Raw genomic sequence first — 22,668 nt, forward strand, 5'->3', positions numbered from 1 at the left:
ACTGTAGTTGGGCGTGCATGTGTGGTATGCATTACAGGTTAATCTGAGACCAAAAGAATGGGAGGATACTATTGGATTGCAGGGCAAGGATAATCTTGTGTTTTTATTCTGGTATTTCATTTTCTGACATTTTTCTTTGGTGAGTTCAGTACATTGTGTGAGAGGGAGAAGCTTCTCCAGGGAGTGATTTAGAGCCAGTTCCCCACGGGGAAAAGTTATCTATTCAGAATCATAAAGTCACCAAGTTTGGAAAAGATCTCCAAGATCATCCAATCCAACAGACCACCCATCTACCCCTATTTCCACACTAAACCACGTCCCACAGTACAACATCTAAACATTTCTTGAACACCTCCAAGGACAGTGACTCCACCACCTCCCTGGACAGCCCCTTCCAGCACCTAACCATTTTTCTGCAGAAGAAACTGCATCCAACCTGAATCTCCCCTGCTGTAACATGAGGCCATTCCCTCTAATCCTGCTGGTAGTTATGTTGGAGAAGAGGCCAACCCACACCTTGCTACAGCTTCCTTTCAGGTAGTTGTATAGAGCTATGAGGTCTCCTCTGAGCCTCTTCTTCTCCAGAAGAAACAATTCCAGTTCCCTCAGCTGCTCCCCATAAGATCTGTGCTCCAGACCCCTCACAGCTTCGCTGTCCTTCTCTGTACACACTCCAGAACCTCAATGTCATCCTTGTAGTGAGGGCCCAAAACCAAACACAGTTCTTAAGATGTGGCCTCGCCATTTCTGAATACAGAAGGATGATCGCTTCTTTGCTCCCGCTGGCGACACTATTTCTAGCACAAGTCAGGATGCTGTTGGCCTTTTTGGCCACCTGGGCAAACTGCTGGCTCATGTTCAGCCAAATGTTGATCAATATCCCCAGGTCCATTTCTTCCACACAGCCTTCCAGCCCCTATGTCCCAAGCCTGTAGCATTGCCTGGGGTTGTTGTGACCAACACACAGGACCCAGCACTTCATCCCCTTGGCCTCAGTCCAGCTCCCCATATCTCTCTGTGGGGTCTTCCTACCCCCAGGCAGGTAGAAGCTTCCTCCTAATTTTGTGTAACAAAAGGAAAACCAACATAGAGTATAGAAGGAGAACTTCTGTTTTTCAGGATGCTGTCTATTCTGCTGAAGCTAATAGAAAAAAGTGTTTAGTTTAAAGCATTATGCAACCATTGGAAAGTATGAATACTTTTTGGGGTGCTGACAGGTCAAACAGCAACTTGCAGATGGGCAACTAGAAGCTAGGGAGAAGATTAGAGGAGTAGGAAAAGACACTATAAATAAAGGCAAAAGTCTGAAATGCTGGGGCTAGAGAATGTAGCATGCTTACAGAGAGCAGCAGGAGGGGACTGAGATTGTGTGTGTGAGCTTGTATGTGTATCATGGCTGTATAAATGTCTTTCCTTGAGAGGGAACACATGTATGTAGCATGCTCCAGTTGGATTAAAAGGTTGAATAGAAGCAATGAAACATAAGGACATTGAAGAACTTTAAATGCAGTTTTTTGAAAGTGCAGAAAAAGAATACAGTAAGCAGTTAAATAGGGAGTTAAAAAAAAAAAAAGTGTAATAAACATACAGAGGAGATAGAGTAGGTTAAAAAGGAGGTAAAGCAGGACGTATTTCTCCCAGAATTCTTGCAGCATATAAAGTAAGTGAAGACTTTTCCTCTCCTTTTCAAATAAGGTCTCCATCCCCTCCTATTCACACCTCACTGCACTGTCTGCTAACACCCTCTAGATGGTGATGGGGGATACAGGCATGTTGAGTTTCTCTCAACTCTTGAGTTGCACTGATATGGTTTTTTTATAAGTTATTTTTGACAAAGTGTTGGCATAATTGTAGGTGGTGTTTGAACCAGTGCAGAGTTAAACAGATGAGGGAATCAAATACAGTCATGAAGAAAGTGGTCCGTTACTCTTTATTTAAAACATTATATATCATAGGATGTTATTTGATAAGGAGTTGTGAGCACATAACAGAATATTTCCATGGTACACATCTCTGGAAGGGGATTACATAGGTTTTTGGACACTGTTTTTTTTGGGTGACATGCCTGTGTTTCTCAAAGGCAGTGTGCCAGAGCTCCACAGTTCCCTTAGTGCAGCTCTAAGGTACTATATCTTCTCTGTGGTACAGTGAAACAGATGCCTTAAAAGAATAATGTAATCATATAATTTCTTTCTATATCATGCAAGTAGTTGCACCTGCTCTGTTGTTTGAACCAACAAAATAACTAATCACCTATTTCTGTCAGTAAGTAGCTGGGAGGAAAGTGCCATTGCAAGAATGTTTTTGACTTGCAATACATAAGGATGGAAATCAGCATTACTGTTTTGTTATTCTCAATTTGTCTGTTCTCTGCTTGTCTTTGTAAACAAAAATCTTAAAATATTTTTTTAAATACTGAAGGGGCAGCCTTTGAGTAGTCATCTCTTCCCTTGAAAATCCCAAAATATTTTGGAATGATACAAAACATGCTGCTTTGCCTCTTTAATCGTTACTGTATGGTGGGGACATGCTGCTTTGTGTTCTGTACAGTATACTAAATAAGCTGTAATTGTGCAGGTATAACATTAACTGTACAATATTCTAGAGGAAATGAAACAACAAAAATGTCAACCAAAAACGTCAACCAAAAAGATTATACCCCGATTATTGCATCATTATCCATGTTTTCATAGGACAGTGACTACTCTTTAAGATGGTATGTTGGCTGTCACTGAGGCAGGCAGTGAATCTTGAGTAGAAAGCAACATCCTCCGTTTACCAAGCAGCACGCTGTCGGAGAAAGCATGCAACACTGACATCTCTAGGGCCACAGAGCTGAACAATCAGATGCATAACAGTTATATAGTTTATGACAGCTTCTTCCATGTAATCTGAACTAATTAGTGGCATTAGGTGTGAATGATACAATGGTAATTCCTGTTTGCTTTTACTTCCCTGTCACAGGGATTGCTGGGGACCAGAAGCGCTACATTCTCATTAAGTGTAGCTGAAGACAACGTGTTTCAAGAAGATCTTTATGTTATAGTTTTCTTTTCTTTATGTAACCTGCTTTTTATTTTTGTGAAGACACTTAGCTAAGTCACCACTATGCAATTAATTGAGTTTAGCTTAACTATATTGTTGGTCCTTGGAAGCAGAGCAACTGTTTCTGACGAGTTCCTTGTGATACTAAGAAGAACATTATAAGGAATATCAGTAATCACATACAGAAAAAATTCAACATCTAACTGGCTATAGAATCTCCTGGCTATAGAACACCCCCTTCTCTGGAAGTAACCTTCACCCAGGAGACATTCTCTCTGGGCAGGCTAGCCTTTAAATGAGCCCTGGGGAAGGTGGACCTGGGACCACTCCTTCTGGTCAGGTGAGAAGCACAGGTGAATTGTTTGCATTTGTGCTTCCTGGACCAGCCAAGCCTTTCACCATGTGCTCAGTCATCAGTTCACATCATGACGTAACAGTTCACCTACATATATGTTGATGAAATTTTCACCTTTAAAGTTGGAAGCAGGACAGATTCGTACTGAATATAAATAAATCAGTATGCTGAAAGCAATGTAATATATCTTGTATTTTTTCTCCTCCCTTCTACTTCATTAGCTGGAAGCAGCCTAGGTTAATTGAGAGTTGGAACTCTATTCCAGGCTATCACCTTTAGAAAGAAATCAGTTTTCCTCAGAGCATCACAAGCTGATTGTTAGGGAAGGCACTTATAAAGGTCTTCCTTTGATGCTGATGAGAAATCATTCATGTGAGCTAGCAGCTTGCTGCCCATCAGTATGAAACTTAACTTTCTTTCTGGACATGGAAGAGGATGCAAACCAAGACACCAGTCAAGCTGAATTGATTTAAGTCATTTTTAAAACAGGTTCTTTAAAGGAGTAGGCAATCTTGTGTATTTCTAGTATTATTTTCTTGAAAATACCTGACTCTCACTGTTTTGCAAAACCTGAAAGAAGCTGTTTTAAATTGCTGTAGTCTTTAATGTTGAAGTTAGCATCGGTTTTGCTCTACACAGAATCACAGAATGATTTGGGTTGGAAAGGACCTCTAAGATCACCTATTTCCAACTCCCCTGCTATAGGCGTGGGCAACTCCTTATGCACTTTCAAGCAATCACAGAGCCTAACACAAATTTAATCAGTTTCTTAATATTTACACATCTTTATTTTTTAAAATAATGATTGACAAACGTGTTGTTTATCAGCTACTGATTAACGTCGAGTAAGGCCATATGCAGTTGTGTTTAGATGGAAATGTGAATTTGTTTAAAAACACAGAACCCTAACGCCATATACACTTTCATGCAGAGCATATTATGTGTTTTAAAACTAATAAAGTAGACTAAGCAAAGGCAGTATCTTTAGTGAATAAAGCAGATTGTTTCTGGGTATTATGGCCTTCTAGTTCATGTAGTTAATGAACTAGTAGTAGTTCCACCCTGAAAAGGAAAAGTGCATGTGTTTTTGCCTTTATGACTTTCTTTCTTATGCTGTGCATGGAATATAGTGGCATATGATTTTAGAAGTGGCAAAAATGACCAATTTTTTTTAAGAGTTCTTGTGACCTATGTTTTATTATGATAATAAGTATTTCCTGATGTAAGCGGATGCTTGTTCTACTGTGCAGGTAGTTAGTATCCCTGAGCTTTGTCCTTTTGTTTATGGATTTTAAGAATTTAGTGCACAAAATACTAATTTTGCTAAATTAGAAGAAAAAGTATGAAGAAACTTGCTATGAAGTGTCTCTCCTGTTTTCACTCTTGTCTTTTTGATTGCGTGCCGCTTGTGATGAGGACTATGTATGTTTGTACAGAGCATAGAATGGTAAGCTTCAGTGCAGATGTCTTTCCATTCTGTTAATCATTAGCTCTAAGTGAACTAAGGAAATTCTTAACATGTCTCAGATAACTTAACTTCTGTTTTGGCCAAATACACTGTAAAGACTTCTAACGAGGGAAGGTTTAAGGTCTTAAAAAAAAATTACCCTTTCCCTGTATTCACAAGCTGCTGATGCAGCTATTTAGCACAGGGCTGAGTGCTCTTGGCCTTTCATGAACCGTCAGATATCTCCTCTCTTAGGGTCTCATCCTCCCATTTTCTTTGGGCTTATTCCAGCAAAAAAGGCTGAGGGACTGCCTCTTCTCTTTGCATCAGAAGAAAACAAAGAGTACCTCAGATTTCACACCACCTTAAATTCAGATGTGTGCTGTTGCATCTCCTTCCTGGGGTGTGTTGCATGCAGTGAAACCCCAAGATGATCTGACCATCGGGAAGAGTCAGTAATGACCGAAGCAAAGGGTTGCTGTGACTGTTACAACATGATTGCCTTCAGTGCTGTTTTACTGGTGTGTTCTGGTGATGAATTGGGCCTAAGATACATAAGAACAAATAAAGAATAATGGAATAAAGTATAAACATATTACTCTATAAGTCTCGCTCAGTGTGCAGTGTCTGAAAGGTTAATATTATGTAATACTTAAGTGCTGGCAGCTCTTATACTGAAGTGGATTCAAAGAGGTACCTGCAGATTTAATTACCTTGCTAACTGACAAAATCTGATTCCCATATTTTAGTGAAATTAACAAGCAAGGAAAATTAAGGTACAGGGAGAACCAAAATATGTAGTATTTGGGTTTTGCTGTGGGAGCTCTTTAATCTTTAAATCATTTTTAATAGCAGTATGTAATACCACTTGCTAAGAGCAGTATGTAATACCACTTGCTAAGACAGTGTGCATATTGTATGCTTGTGTTTAAGGAATCTGATTTATCTAGGATGCCTAGATCTGTGTTTCCCAGTCTTGCAATGGTGGTGGCCATGGTGGCTTCCAGCTCTGTGCAAAGCTGTTGCACATGTGCAGGTAGAAATTTTGTGTTACCTTGGAAGTGCTGGTTGTGTTTTCAGCTGGCTTGCCATGAATATGTTTTCCATAATTATGTACTGTTAACATTTCAACTTCAATTCAGAATGACTCTCTGTGTATTTATATGTATATATTTATGTATTTATACAGGAATACATGTTTCAGCATTCATGAGGGGTGCTTTGAGGAGAATGAATACTCATTTTGAGAACAAGGACTTGCTTTGGTGTGATTCTTAGGTGTTTTTCTGAAGGTGGCTTGCCACAGGAAGGACCTGTGTTTGTTTTGATTCCTCTGTGATCAGGTTTATGCTCTGCTGAGTATTTTCATTAAGCCATTAATAGATATGCTTTAAAACTTTGTGTCTTAAACACGCATTCCATGCTGATGGTAACTGCTACGGCCAAATCTGATGTGCTAATTGAACAAGCAGATGCCATTCAGATGGTAAAAGCCTGTTCTGCAGTAGAAGACTGTTATAAAAGTACATGAAAAGGGAAATGAATGTTTTTATTGAAGTAGTTATTCAGCTTTTACTGTAAATTGTTATTCTGCAGTACAACTGCTGCTTCATCATCTGTCAGTACATCTTTCTAGGGCCAAATCTTTTCAACCTCTGTCGTGCTGCTGAAGTCAGTACGGCTGTGCTGCTCAGTTCCTGTACACAAATAATGGAGGAAGTGAGAGAGGAGGAAGTCTGATCACTTTCCCTTCTTGTTGCTCATGTTCTTGTACTGAAATTTACATTGTAGAATTGGCAATAGAAGAATTTTCATCAAACTACTGAGTTGAGTTAGGCTATTTTTACGGGAATACACCAGGCAGTGCTCTCGAATGAAGACTCCACATCACATAAGACAAAAAAGAAACTATCCTATCTGTTTGCATCATCAGGTCATTTCTGTGGTGACACATTTTATTTGGGAGTATCCATTGCTTATGTTGCAAAGGAGACGAAGAGTACTTTGAGCTACTTCAAAAGGCAAAGTGGTTGAGAAGACAGTCATGTTCTATTTTCCTTTTTTTTTTTTTTTTAGCATATAGAAATAAGCTAGAAGTATTTTTCCTTTCACTCTGCTGCAGTCACGGATTGGTGGTCAGAGAAGAAAACAAGTTTTCCCATTTTATGCATATCCACTTTTAGGTACTTCAAGCACGGACAATGATTTTGCAAGCTGCTATCTTTATAATGTGCAGAGAAAATTAAGGGTTTCAGTTATTCTTAAAACAGAGAAAAAATCTATTTTAAATTAACATTAGTGTCCCCCTTTGCTACTGCAATGAAACTCTCACTTTGCAGCCACACTGCACAGCTTAAATTGTCATGCAACATGACATTTGAGCATGTGAATGACTGTTAATTTTCCCTGGGCTATGCTCATACGTTTAGCTCCATAAAAGATTCAGAGAGGCGTGGTGGTGCAGGCAGCACTTGGATAGCTTTGTGTTTGAGCTTGTGCTTAAATTCCAGTGGAATCGTGCAGGAGAGCCTAGTCAAAAGTCCTAAATTGTGTGAGATAACTCTGGAGCAGAACTGAAGCTCTCTGTGGTTTCAGTATGCCTGCAGATTGTACTGCTGAAGCTTCATTTTTCTCAATTACAAAATAACTTTATTTTACCTTATGCTGGTATCCTCTGTGAGCTCAGAGAAGGGTCTTGTGCAGTGAAATGCTGAGCAGAGTTGAACTGGTTTACAATTTTAAAGGAGAATGAAAAATCAAGCAGAGTCTCAGCTGATGCCAAGAAAGACTTGGCAGGGGAAGAAAGGAATTCTTGGTTAACAAGTGGAAATTCAAGGAGAGTTGAGACCCCAACTGACCTGTGAACAAATGCCCCAGCACTGGGTGTGTGGAGCAATGCAGTCTAACATTTTTAGTGCAAATAGGGCAAATATACCCTATCTGTTTCTATGCTTCTTTTTCTTTTTTCTTTTGGATTGCAGCATCAATCAAAATAAGTTGTTTGAGATTTAAGCCAACAGAACAGCAGTGGTTATGTTATAAGGTATAAAAGTTTTAACATTGCTAGTTTGCATCAGTGAGAGTGGCGTTATTTGTAAGTTACAAGTGCTAATCTTAAGATCATGTCAGTAAGATCTTTGTGGATCCCTTCCAACTGGGGATATTTTATGATTCTGTGATTCTACTTTCACCCATACAAAAAATATGTAAGTTTTTGTGGGTTCATGAGATAGGTCTTTAAAATAGGTTCATGATTTATAAGGTATGGTTGCCTGTCCTGTTCCAAAAGTCAGAATTGTTCTTCAAGAGAAAAGTGTTAATTTTTGTGTAAAAACATGAAAACTGGGAACGGCTATTTGGTCAGTAATATGATTCATTTATTTATACCTGCAAGGGGTGAAGTTCATTTGAAGTAACTTAAACATTTAAGAGGATTTGGAAGTATGGTAGGTTTAATTGGTTCCCAAGAGTCATAGTCTACGTGATCTGTGAGGATGTCCCAGAAGGATTGCCTGATTCCTGCTCAGTGTCTCCTTTTAAAGGTCTAGAAGTTGAATTCCTGTGGGTAGCCACTTTGCTTAGGGGCAGACACTATGGAGGTATGGCCTGGTGAGACTGCACCTCAGTGCTAAAGGACTGCCATTAGTTCAGGAAGAGTAGGATGAAACGCAGATGTGATTTTCCTTTATTATTCTAGGTGGACAGCCGTATCTGACCGTCAGAATGTTGGAGACAGCACTTTTCTATTTTGCTAAGTAGCAGAGGTTTTTTTTGTGATGACACTGTCTACCTGTGTGACACAGTGTATCAGGGAAACAACATATTCTCTTTTAGTTTGCCTTTACCATTGGACTGGATGATCTTGGAGGTCTTTTTTAGCCTTGGTGATTCTCTGATTCTCTGATCCTTTCCAGTCTTACTGCTAAGTCATTAAATTAGTAGCTTTGCTCATAATGTAGTAGATTCTGTGATTATATAGAAGGGCATCGTGAAAATTCTTCACTGGGAGCAGTCTATGGTGTATAATGCAGTAAGAAGAATTCCAATTTTGGAATTGCATTTTTAGTTTTTTCAGTTTTCTTGTTTAAAGTTGGCCTTCACATGAATTTGAATGTCTTGGTGTATGGGAACTGCTGAGTCGCAGCCTGAACCTCTGATTGATCACCTGAGGCGAGCCATGAGTCAGCCAGAGGAGCACAGGTGAAGGCAATTCAGCTGTGCTGCCGGAAGGAGGGAGCCAGGCTCCAGCCCTCCTGGACCTATTTAAGAGCTGGCTACCAGAGGGGAAGGTTCTCTTCTGGAGATCACCTCTCTTGGTGTCTTCTGGTGAGCTCAGCTGAAGGGTAAGCTCTTCCACTTATTCTCTTTTGTGATCGTTGTTTACTTTGTCTAACTCTCTTGATTATATTGTGATTATAACATCTTGATTATACACTTGGAAATACATAAAAACATTAAAAACACCAACGCAGGCTGTGTGTGTGACTTCTTGCATGTCTTTTCTGTGGTTATGAGCATTTTGCTATAAGAAGCAGCTGTTAACTCATGACAAACTTTAGAATATGAAAATGTGTACATATATATACACATATTTGCAAAGTAGCACAGGATAGAGAAAATTTTATCTCCTCTGCTTTTGCCAGTGTTCACCTGCATTAACTTTCTTTAACCATGAAATAAAGCAGTAGTGACAGTAAAACATTTCTTCTGTATCAGTGGAGTCTGCATGTCAGCTGTTGCTAGTTAGGGGCCACTGTTGTTCGTATTTATAGCTGTGGGAAAAAAGTGAAAGACTAGTGAATTCAAACTTGTTTCTTGCAATTTATGTTTCAACCTGCTTAAGATGTTGAAGTAACAAAACACAGGTTGAAAAGTTGTTGCTTTAAGAAGAGAAATACTGTGTTTTCAATTCCTTCTAGCAATAAAGTCACAGACACTTACAGACTGACGTTGTGCTTCGTGCTTAATCTTGCTTTAGTCAAGAATTAGCCAAGATGGAGTGTTAGTGAAGAGCAGGGAAGTGCTGACTTGTAAGAAAGAGACAACAGCGAGAGTGTTTCAGTGATAATCCATTGAAATGTTGGATCTTGAATGTTGTATTTAAGTCCTCTTATTCTTAGAAAAGAGATTAAAAAGAAAGCAGAGTACGTTGCTTAAGAGTGCAAATGAAAAAAATCCTGACTTCTGTATGAGAGATTACTTTAAAAAAAAACAAAAAACAAAATAGGTATTTGTAGTAAGTCCAGCTGCAGCTTGAAAAGTGGAGTGTAAGTAGTATTTGTCAGCCTAATGTGATTTACACTGACATATCTGGTGACTTTGCATTCATTTTGGTGGGAATTTGTGTCTGGACCACCTACAAAACTTTAAGACAAATGGGATGAATTATGGAGAAACCTACTCCAAACTGATTTTTCTGCCTGTCCTATACCATGGATAAAGCCCAAGGGTCTAGTGGAAATGCAACCGTAATATGTTTTAAGTAAATCAAATATTGCTGGTGCAGCATTCAATTAGCAAGCAGTGTCTGAGTGACCACTGCAGTTTGTATGCAGTTTTATTTCCTTTTGTACAAAACATCACTGAGAGATTGTGTTGTAATAGGAAGAGAATATTGTGTGTTCTGTTTCCTGGTATTACACAGCCGTTTGTGACATTTTTGTGAAGATTGTGAGTATTTGTACTCTTGCCAGTTAATTTAAGAGTAGGAATGTCAGTGAGTGGAATAAAATATGGAAAATAGTGCTGTGTTTTATGTAACACCTGCCATACTCTGCAGTGTTAAATCACTTGCTGAATAAATGCTGAGATGGGTAAAGTATGACAGTGACTAAGCAAATACATCACCTGCTAAAGTTTTGGCAATACGAACAGCATACAGCCATCAGCACCATTAAAATTGCTGCTGAAAGAAAGACTTGCTTAGACCTGTAAGGGGTAAGCCTCTGTTACGTCTTTCATTAAATAATAATAATAATGATGATCACAGACATTACAAAGCAACAAACCAAAGTAAGACTGGAAAGCCTTCGAGATACAATTTAGTCAGTTCTTTGGTCCCAAAAGTTGGCTGAATTTTATACCTATCTTTATGTGCAGGTTTCCATAAATCTGTATGAAATAATGAAACAGTGGGGTGTGCACGAGCCCTTTCTTGCAGTAGTTCACTCCATTTGTAGGAAGGCTGCTAATAACTTTCATAATTTCTTCTGACTTCAGTTTAGGTACATTGATGCTTTTCCTAACTAGCTGTGTACAGCAAGGTTAAATTATTCCCTATACTGTGCAATTTTCCATCTGACTTGATGAGGATGAAAATGCCTCAGTTTCTTTCTTCTTTAGTCCAAACAGTCCCAATGTGTTCATTCTTTCCACACAGTTTGTTCTTTTTGAGATGTGACAATTTCTGTAGCTATATGAAGAATCTTTCCAGTTTCTTCACGTGACTGTTTGATTCTGTGTTCTTACTGCTGTTAAATGGACGGACCGGACTGCTTCCTCTGTTATGGAGTGTATACTTCTGTTTTATATTCCTGTATGAGGATAGCTTTATTTCCTTCTTAAATCACATTTTGAACTTGTTTTCAGCTTGTGGTCTATTATAACTCTGTGCCTTCATCTGAAGCACCCGCCATCTAGCCACTTGCTGTGCAGTTGATTATCTGCCAAAGTACAAAAACTTGCACTTGCCCCTGCTGAATCTTTCTGTTATTTTACTGTCCACTTGTCTAGGTTGACAGAATAATTTTGAATTTCAGCCTGTTATCCAGCATAGCTGCAGTGTCAGCTCTTGATGATCTGCAGACTTAAGCATATTCTCTGTTCAGGTAGGCAGGTTGCTCGTGAAAATACTGCCTGAAACTAATTCTGGTCCTTGCGAAAAGCAAAAACCCACTCAGTATCCTCTTTATTTTTGATAGAGAGCTAGTGACAGTTTTGGGTGGGGAGTCCTTAAATCAACAAATTTTGCCTCTATAGTAATATGAGATAGAGCAGATTAGCTGCCTTTTCTTTTATAATGCAAGCACAGAAGGGAAATGAGGAGTCTCCTAGTTCCACGTGCCTTTGCTGTCTTCTCCCCACTGCATTCTCAGTGGGATAGAAGAAAATGTGAATGTTTTAATGAAATTGAACTATAAGAAATGGAAATAATTATTCCTCAGTGCAAAGTGGGACTTATAGTACAGAATGAGAAGATAATGTGGAGGTGCTTGTCTGCACCTCAGTAATTCCATATTTGCTGGTAGCTGGGTGATGAAATCCAGGTATTCTGAGGCTGTTTTAATAGCTTTGATTATCAAAGCTGTGCTTTCTGAGGTTGAATACCTGTAAAAGTGCTCAGAAAAAGCTGAGTTCTGGGGAGGGAGGCATTTGTGCAGGCCTTATTGCAACTTAGTATAATGCTTTGTCATTATGCAGTGTACTCTTAAAATTATTCAACGTTTGTATTTATAGAAGGAAACATGAGCTCAATCATATGTTATAAAAACAGTGACATGCTGAAAAATGCATAGAATTCGCTGTATTTATTTTGAGGTGAGGGCCAACTGTGGTTGCACGATGTAGATAGACGTGAAGTCCTCAGTAGTCCTATCAATATTTCACTGGTGTTGTCATGCTTGTTTGTGGAATTGGAACAAACACTGAGGAGGATGAATCCAAATCTGCTGCTAATTCTGCTAATTGCCCATAGGTTGCTAATAACAGCCTTGGGACTTTTGAGAGAAAGAAATGGTAGAAGTTAAGTTGACAGATGTCCTGTTGTACTGAATTTGATGCTGGTGGAATTTAAACTGAATGAAGTATGTAGGGAGATTAACACAAGTTACATGAACAGTTGAATGCAGGATTATCATACAGGGATATGATGATACTTAAAGTATCTTCTTATGTGTCCCTTGCATATTGGAGGGTCACGTTCTGAAGTTCTTGGTAGTCAGATTTGAGTTCAGGTCTTAAACTACAGACACCTACCATTTGAAATATGTCTAGTGTGGGATTCAAGGGCTGTAAGTGATTTTATGGCTGTCTTTGCAAGGCATACATGGGACGAGTTGAGTGCTATCCTTCTGCAAAGCAGTGTGTTTCAGCCTTAAGTGTGAGCATACATCATTTGCAGGTATACCTGGAGATATTTTTATTGTTTATTTCTCTATTTAAGCAAACTTAGAAAAAGTACAACAAAAAAGTTGAAGGTGACTGAAATTGAGATTTTTTTCCACTGGTGAAGTATTTGTGTTACTCACGCTGCATAGCATCAAAATAAACACTAGAGAAGAGCAGTCATTTGAAAGTATAAAAGAGAAGAAACAATAAAGAGCTTTCCCCAGTTTGTGAATTTCTTGTGAGAAGAAGCTGGTTTTCATTTTTTAAGTCCTCTACTTGAAATGTCTTATTGAGTCTTCATAGTTATTTTAAGTCCATGTAGTGGTAAAGAGGACTGAATGCCCACAGCAGGTCAGCACTGGCAGTAATGCTGGAAACCACTTTTCCCCTGCTTCTTTCTTAATTAAATAGCATCAGCCTGGAAGCAAGAGTTTGCTCTTTTTTATTTTTTATTTTTATTTTTTCTGTCTGACTGTATATGATATGTAATCTCTTCCTATAATTATGAACAGAGTTGCTGATTCTAACATCTTTTATATGTGATTTTGCACTACTCTGTGACTGAAGGCCCTATCGTGATGTAGCTGCTCTTTAGTGGTTGTTGAAATATTAACTCGATCTCTTGATTGCTTTGTTTTTCTTCTCCTTTGAGCTGTGTTTCTGCCTAGCCCTATAGCAAGAAGTAAATGAAAATAGAAAGACAGACTTCAGTTTCGTTTGCTTAAATTCAAGGTTTGTAAACCTTGCTGTGCAACGAACTCACCCAATATCTTATTCAAATGACGTGCCTCAAAAAATGTCCATTTGTCACAGTGTTGCTCTTCAGCTTCATTGAAGAAAATTTAAACATTCCTATTCATTCTTTTGATTCTTATTTAGCAAATTTCCCTCTGTGGTGCCAGTGAATGAATGAAACACTGAAAGCCACCAGCAATTGCTTGAGCCAATCCATTTATTCTACTCTGCCTCCCAGCAGATGATGGAAGGAATGGGAGAGTTCTCCGCTCAGATGGCAATGTGTTTAATAAAAGGGCAGAAAACTAGGTGCCATGAAAGACCAAGATAGTTGTGGATAGTGGTTTTGGCTTGTAAGAATTCAAAACTTTCATTCTGAGACTTTTCATCTTTGCTGCAGTTACCTGTTGGATTTTATGGAAATATTTCCTACCGAAGTTCAACTGTTCAATTTTACCTTGTCTAAATAAATATCAAAGGCAGCAGTTGGGCATGCGACTTCTAATGGTGAGATGACAGAATATAATCACCGTTGTTAAAAAACGTGTACTAAGTCCAGTCTGGCTTAGCTGGGAGCAGTCCCCAAAACAGAGCATTAGAAACATTTGGACTTCCAGGTGCTACGGGGTAAGGACTGAGCAGTACATCTTGGTGACTGGAACTAAAGCCAGCCATAGCAAAGGCAGTGTGCTTGGAGGGCTTCACTGGTGTGCCACCAGTGTTGTTATGAACTCTGAACCAAGTGTGTGAACAACACGTTGTTTTCACTGTTAGGGTTACTGCTAACATTTAACAGCCATGGAGAGTAAAGCTTATGCTTTCTGTGATCTGCATTCTAAAATGTTTTCTTGAACATACTCTAATAAACAGTAGAAATTATTTTCAATACTGTGTATTTTTCCTATTCTGCTGGAACACTTTGCATATTCATTTAGCATTCCATGAAATATTGGAAACTTCAAACCATTAGCAGCATAATACAGAAACACAATACCCTTTCATTAAAATAGTTGTCAGTGATCTTTTAAGAATAGATTACTGAGTTGTCTGCTACTGCTTCAGGCTCAAGAAAGCTTAGAAAGAGAAAAAGTAGCTGTTTTGCATGATAAATGAAATCTTTTAGTAATAAACAAGAAAACAACCAGGGAGGATTGTGGAAGGGAATAAGTAAACAACTGGAAATGCTTGGCTGTCATTTATAAATATGAAATTACTACATTATTTTATTTCTACAGAAGTTAGATGTTTGTAATCATGCATATAAATCTTTGCAGTTTTACTTAGGTTTTTTTTTTTTTTTTTAACAAATTGTCAGTTTGTTTTTGGACATTTGGATCAGATTCATCAAACACAATGAAGATGGTTTTGTCTGCTTGGGCTCAGAAGTGAAGTCAGTATTCTTATTTTAATGTTGTCTGGAAAATGAGGTGATGTGCCAAGCTAGACCAGATGTTGTATTGAACAGCAAGCTGTACAAATTTCCTGTAATTCTTTTGGCTCCCTGAACATATGTAGTCATACACTGGTAGTGCAAAAATGAAGTTAATCCATTTTTAAAGAACTTGGTAAGGTAATGATAAATAGTGGTTACAGAAATGTTAAAATTGAATTTAGTCACCATATTGGTTATGTGATAGTCTATATCTGGGAAATTATAACATTGATATTAGTAAGTGTAGAGGATATAGCAATTCTAAACCAGGATTTTCATGTAAGTGCTCAGGATGGTAGACTCTGGAACTCCTGAAATATAATACCAGAGTTTTATAATAAAAAAAATATATTAGTACATGTTATAAATCTATGGTTTGTCCCTGTTTGATGCTCTGGAGATGCTACTTCTGTTTTCTTTTACTAAGTGAGACCTGATTGCCCTCACATTTCAAAGCAGTTCATTACAGAAATAGTCAGTTGGTTTTTCCATGTTTAAAGGAGAGAAATTCTGGCCATGCCTTCTACCTCAGTTTGCTCACTTTAGTCTTCTCATATCCCATGCAGTTGACTAGCCTTAGAAATTCACCATTTCCTACCTTTTTGCACATCTGGGGACTTGCATGTTGTGCCTCTCCATTCAGTTAGGATTTTAGCTCAGAGCATCCTCTAATGCTTTTAAATCCCAGCAGGGATTTATTTCTACTCTGGCCCCTGGTCATAGGAAGGGTTATCATTTAGAATTCATTTAGGTCTGGTAAATGGTATCTCTCAGTGATGATCTCACACTTCTTCCAGTTATCTGCGCTGGCTGCACCATGCATTGCATTTCTCCTTTCTAGGTGCTGTTACCTTTAAATTCTTAGGCAGGAGCTCCTACCATTTTTTGAGGCAGAGCAAATGCATGGCTCTGCTGTTTCAGGGCATTGGTTAGGTTTGCTTTCTGTTGCTTTGCTGCTGAAATCACTGGGCTTTGTGTAAGCTCTGAGCACTTGGGCCCCAGTTCTGCAAAACACTTCATCAAATATCAGCTGCTGTGCCAGACTGGGACCCAGATTCCTTTTCCCCAGCAGAACGAGGTCCTTAGGCTTGATGGCATGTTGATGCTTTTGGTTGGGTTTCCACTGATAAAGATGATTTCAAGATTCTTAACTTCATTTCTTGCCTTGTCTTGCATTCATTAGAATCTCAGATGACTCTGGCAATTCTCACAATTGATTCAGGGCAAGTAAAGCTGAGTTAAGCTATTTTTAAACAGTGTAGAATCTTGTCATTAGCTGAAATTCAATTGCTTTGAATAACCTCATCCTCTCTGGAGGATGAAGGAAAGGTTTTGCACCCAAGGAATGGATTACAATAAGCTAATGAGGTGGGTGTGAGATAATGTGCCTTGGGAGCTGGAGGAGAAGAAAACCTGCACATCAGCAGCCCTTCCTCAGCAGTTGCCACACGTGCTGGCTTTGTGGTAGCTGCCACTTGCTGGTTAAACATGGTGTGTTTTATGCTGCATTGAGGCAGCAGGCTGCTGTCGAAAGCAGTTCGACCATCTTAGCCGACAGTCAGGTGCTGGTGGGGAATTACTCAGGTGGAAAACTTACCCACCATGTAATGGTTTGTTTTTCATGGTTGGATTGGCAGGCTGATGCAATTCATTCTCCATATCCTGAGGTGAGAGCAGCAGTGCAATTAAGCAGATGGTAAAACTTTCCAGGACGAAGCCCCTAAAAGTCTCCTCAAGGTAAACAATGTTTTTTGGTTCTGGTAAACATGGTGATCAGAGGTGGGAGACAAAAGGACATGGCCAACCTCTTTTCAGTGGTCTGTGGGGACAGGACAAGGGGAAATGGCCATAAACTGGAGCATAGGAAGTTCCACAGCAGTATGTGAAGGAACTTCTTCCCAGTGAGGGTGATGGAGCACTGGAACAGGCTGCCCTGGGGGGTTGTGAATTCTCCTTCTCTGGAGACATTCCATACCTGCCTGCCTGTGCAGACTGCTGTAGGGAGCCTGCTTTGCAGGGAGTTGGAACTGATGATCTCTAGAGGTCACTTCCAGCCCCTACAATTCTGTGATTCTGTGAAATCCTTCTATTTCTCTGATTGATCTGTGAATCATAATAAGTGCAGAATTACAATTACAGTAACTTTAAGGCCCATGAAGTTTTTGTGACACAGTACAGTGACTGTATTTCTTCCTCAAGGAATCTAGATTTAAGACTTAACATTTGCATATTCCAGTAATTAGTTTCAACAATAATGGCTCAGTATTTCTCAACTGTTTAGTATGATTTCTAATAGGTAATTTTGGCAAGCTACTTTAAAATCATTTTGATTTTTTTCACAATAGCCACTATAGTTGTCAAACTGTTTATAGAATAATATTGCCAACAAAAAAAATTCTGAACAGAGAGGAAAATAAAACTGTTTGAAAAGAAAAAATAAGTGAAAACAACATGTGGAAGTACAGTACTCTTGAATCAGGAGCTGCTGCACTAATAGGTATAAATAATACAATACTTTTCCTGTGGGAATCTTGTAAGGCTTAATTGGCTAACGGCTGAAAAGATCTTTGCGATCCTGTGTAGAGTTATGTGGTGTAAGAGTGGAATGCTACTTAATAAAAACCTAAATGCTGTTGTACAGTGCTGTTCTGTGCATCTATCAGTACATCCAACTGGTGCCAACAGAAATCAAACCTATGGGTTTTATTGGTATTATTGGAAATGTTTCAAGTCTGGAACAACTTAAGCTGAGTAGGGCTAGGTTTTGGTAAATCATATTATCATTTAATTAAATTAAACATTTGTTTGCCAGTAGCATCACCTTCTTTTTTGCTAAAGGTTTTAGATTACTTGTCTTTTTAATCTGTGATGCCTTTTTTACTTGCTTTTCTAATCTGCTTACACTGAAGAGATTTCTGGGAGAAATCAAGAGTTGAAAACTTGAATTCTAAATCTTAGTGGGTGATGGTCCCTTGCAGAAGTCAGTACTTGTTAATACTAATTCTAAATGATGAATTTTCATAGTTAATTTCTCACATTCATCCGTTTATTGTTTTCCTTCAAAGTTTGTAAGCATGGGCAAGCAAGTGAAAGTGTTCTTTTTTCCTTTTAACTACTTACATCAAGCTAGGGCACTACAATCTCTTATTGCTTCCCTCTCCCTGTGGTTGCCAAGCTTTTCTACATAGTTTCCTTGACAAATGGCTTACATATTAATATTTTAGCCCCGTTCTTACCAAGCTCAGGGAAGTGGTATGCCCCAGGCACAGAAATACAGTTGCTTCCTTAGGAGCCTTCTAATCTTCTCCTTAAATGCTTTGTCAGAACCCGTGACAGATAAATGAAGACAGTGCAGTTCAAGCTAGAGGTGACTTCTTTGTACACGTGTGGTCATGCGTTTACTAACGAGGAAGCATCGTGCTACAGTGGAATCTCTGCTGTGAACATTTACATTTTCTCTTCTTTATCCATACTGAAGTCTGTGAGACTTATTGATTTTGAAGTAAAATCCATAGAGAAATTTGTCTCTGTCTTTCTTTTTTTGGTTGGCTGTTGAAATATACATAGTTCTGGTAAGTGTTCTGTCTGTTTGCAGAGTTTCATTATTTCTCTAACAGAGACAGACAAAGGAGCGATACTGCTGCTGAGTTGGAGTTTGAGCTGAGATCAAGTTCATATCACAGCTAAGGCTGAGATGTGTATTTCTGGTGGTACTGTGATGTTTTTGCTCAAGCTGACAGCAAATACATGAAATTGATCTATTTAGAGCTTGGTGAATCAGAAAGTTGATATGACAGAAAATTTATAACTCCTCCTCACCCTCCCCCAACACTTAGGGGTGAAAATGATAGAGAAGGCGAATTGATTATATGTGTATTGAAACCAAGAAATAACTCCCTGTTCTAAAATATTCATTTTATTTATTATGTGCTATTAATATCTAAGTTCATTCTTTTAAACTATAGCATACCTAGAATATTAACATGTTGAGGATCTGGAGATGCATGGTGAGTCATGGATTTCGCCAGTTCTCAGTAACAGGAGATGGAGGGAATCAGAGTAATACTGAGATTAAGCAGCTGAAGCAGAGAGAAAGACTTCCCCTACTATGTGGAACAGTTCAGTGATTCATGCTAAATCTACTCCTCTGGCATGACCCATCTGAGTCGTTTGGTTTACTTAGTATTGGCTAGGTCGGGTTTGCTTCTTTGGTTTTCTTTTGTCACTGTAACATATGAAGTGCCTGTACTGTGTGTATTTGGGTGCAGTGCATTTTTTTGCAGGTGAAAGTTAATGTAACCCATTATGTAGCCTGTGTGTTGAATCTGGTAGGTAAAACATTGCCGTATTTCTGCCTTCTACTTGGAGGACATTGTCAGTCATTATTTGATCAGTGAATTATACCTTTTGAACTTAACAATATCTTCTGTCTGCCACAAGCATCTGCAGAAGGCTGGACTGCTGCTGCCAGGGGCATGCTTCTCCTATGGGAATAACTGCTGCTTTCTAGTTGGCCCATCAGCTGGTCCAGCAATTCTCATGGCTGTGGTTAAGGAGTTCTGCCTTCCATTGTAAAGATAAAGCTGTGTAGCTTTATGCTTTTCTGAAGTTTATAGCAATGTGTGTCTCCATCCCACCAATGTCACTGATAAATGGCAACACATGCATAAGTGACTTCCAATAAGTGCAATGCAATGCAGATGTTCAGAAAGCTCTACTGTCTTAGGAGTGCAGCGTGTATTATGTTTGTCATGCTCCATACTGTAGAGCTGCTGTTTTATAGTTTAGTTTTCAATTACTATGAGGGAATCACTAATGCTTAAAATGAATTACTTGCTCTTCCTCCACTGTCCTTTGCACAAGTCTATGCATGTCCCATTCTTGTTATTTAATAACTGACTTAAAAAAATTATTACTCCCTCTTCCTGCTAAGATAGGATGAGGTTTTTATGATTTTATGTTCAAATGGTGCATTTAATCAGTGGGGAAAAAGAAAAGATGCCCCTGCACATAAGTACTGCTAATGTCTTATTTCTAACCAAATTAATTTTGGCTCAGAAGAAAATCTGTAGGAGTAAAATCCTTCAGGACATATTCTTCTATAGGAAAATAAAGATAAGTTGCAGATGTTGATGGAAAAAAGAAGGCAGAGGAGAAATGTTGGCAATCTTCACTGAAGTGAGAATTTTATGGTTATTTGATTGTCTCTGTCACTTCGACCTGGCAGTCATTTACAGTATGTCTTCCAAGCAAGAGAGCTTGCTGGCAACTTCTTCAAGGTACTGAAAAGAGAACATTCCCTCAGACAAAGGCAGTGGGTTTTTTCAGATTGCTTCCCTCAAAAAATACAGATTCATCTAAAAGCAGGAGACAAATTTGACAATATCTGACAGTGATTTATTGCTTTTCTTGCAATCTAATTTGTAATGGATTGAAAATATGCTTGTGTAATGAGGATTTTCATTTAAAGTATGGAATTTGCTTTTAACAATTTTGTCTTATTGTGGAGGGAGAGAAGAACACAGGTCTGTCAGTAGGAGCTCAGATTAAGACTGCTTAACTTTCAGTAGGATTTTGTGCCCCTCCGTTTTTGCATGTGATGGAAATTTTGCACTAAAGAGATTAATTGGCTTTTCTTCAGTAATGAGCAAACTCTTCTCAATTTTCTTTTTCACAAACTAGAAAAGAAAATAATAAGGTATGAGTCAGGAAAAAAAAAAGCATACTTTGTCTAAGCAGGCATGAGTTTTTCTGAATTCAATCTGCTTTCACATATGTATATATAACTGTTCTTTTACACTGATAGCTATTTTTTCTCTGGCCTTGTATTTCTTTGTATTCAACCAAATTATTTTTGTTTGGACTGCTCACCTTAAACTTCTACATTTCACGTATTAAGAGTTTGGCGTCTTTTCATCTTCTAGAACCAGAAACTTGAATTTGTTTGCCTTGAATATTCCAATTGTAATTGTGCTGAAGACCTACATAAGCTGTTTGTGACTGATAAGCTTGCTGATTGCAATTTCCAGTGTATGGTTACTCTACTCTTCTTGGATAAGCCATTACTACCAGATGTCTTGAAACTTCATTGCGTCTATCTTTGAAATGGTCTTATTCCAGTTACACAGTGTAGCTATAAAGTTCACAATTGAGACACATGCTACCTGTCTTGAATCTTCACTAGAAAGTTATCTTCACTAGAAAGTGGGAAATTTATAGATAAGCAGTCAGGTTCAGCTTGGTAATACTGTGTCAGGAGAAGACGTAGGATCTGTAGCAAACTTTGATAGGCAGCAGGGAACTGAAACTTGTTGCATTGTGATGTGAAGTCCTTTCTCATTGATTCCACAATCCAGCCTGAAATGTAGTGATGAATGTATGTAAGATGACGACTGGAGATGTTTTATAACTGTTGGTTTCCCAAGTGGTTCTTGTAGAAGTATGTTCCCCTCTCCATAGCTGCCTGCTATGAATATCTTATCCTATCCTGCAATCATAAGGAATGGTGAAGTTGGTTGAAGGTATGCTTCATGTTTTCTATGCTTGCCTCTGCATGTAGGACTGAGCACAAAATCATGTAATTTCTTAAGACAATAGACATCCTCTGAGTCAGGTGTTTTAAAAGGTATGTGGTTGATAATACTTTTTATTTCACATTTAAGGAAGTATTATGTAATACTGAGAGAAAACATGGTCTTCTCTTATGCCACAAAATGTTTTCAATTTTCTCCCAATATTGCAAACCTCAAGATGTTGCCAAAGGCATCATTGTGATTAATGGATCACTGTTAGAGAGCAGACAGGAAGCCAGCCTGTGACACATTTTTGTTTCTGTTAGGAACAATAACAAAAAAATGAATTACCCTCCATGTTTCTTGGAGCTTGCAAATGGATTATTAACTGTATGAACACTAAGTACATGAAAAAAGTGAGAGCCAAATACTTACAGGCTACATTATCTTGCTTCTTGCCTGGTAATTTGTAGTGTATGCAGTGTTTTGTTTCTCTGAATGTTCAGCTATCATTGGTGACATTTGAAAACGTTCTGCACTTGGGAGGTCATATTCTAAAATGAATTCATTCCAAATCATCTGCCAGGCTATTTCAGAGGTCTTTGTTATATGAATTCAGCATATTCAATAAGAGGGGAAGTCCATTGTAATGTGCAACAATATAGCTGAATTTTAAAATGAGTTTTAAAAAAGTCTGAGTTCATTATTGCTATTGCACATGAAATAATTTCTGCTCTATTCTGTGCAATGTAGATATGATCATGGCAATACAATTATATTTGCTGCTGTATGCCTACATAGTTTTCAAAACTAAAATTCAGTGCTTAGCTAAATTGCTAAGTAGACTGGTAAATGTCCAATTTTAGCAGCCTGGCATATGCTTATAATTTTTGTCTTAACATATGCTATGTTGGTTGAACTCCCCTCCCCACACATACGGTAGATAAAAGCTGTCACATCACAAAATGGTGGCAGCCCAACTTTCTAACGTTTTCCATGGCACTTCAGACTCTTGCATTAATTAGCTATTCCTGGA

At 38.5% G+C, this 22,668-nt stretch overlaps 1 protein-coding gene across 4 annotated transcripts in view; it reads left to right on the forward strand.

Moving 5' to 3' along the window:
• The window catches only part of FARS2 (phenylalanyl-tRNA synthetase 2, mitochondrial), a 230,918-nt gene that overhangs the window by 26,180 nt on the left and 182,070 nt on the right, over positions 1-22,668 (forward strand). The window contains exons 1-2 of one of the 4 annotated variants that reach the window (XM_048938479.1): positions 9,172-9,190; positions 16,758-16,857. The exons of 1 other annotated variant lie outside the window; for it this stretch is intronic. The gene's annotated coding sequence lies outside the window, so the exon portion shown is untranslated. Of the gene's footprint in view, positions 1-9,151; positions 9,191-16,757; positions 16,858-22,668 lie in introns of those variants that run through there. 2 more of the 4 variants (XM_048938478.1, XM_048938480.1) reach the window with 2 other exon arrangements.

This window comes from Lagopus muta, chromosome 3 (genome assembly GCF_023343835.1).
Source record: "Lagopus muta isolate bLagMut1 chromosome 3, bLagMut1 primary, whole genome shotgun sequence".
NCBI lineage: Eukaryota > Metazoa > Chordata > Aves > Galliformes > Phasianidae > Lagopus > Lagopus muta.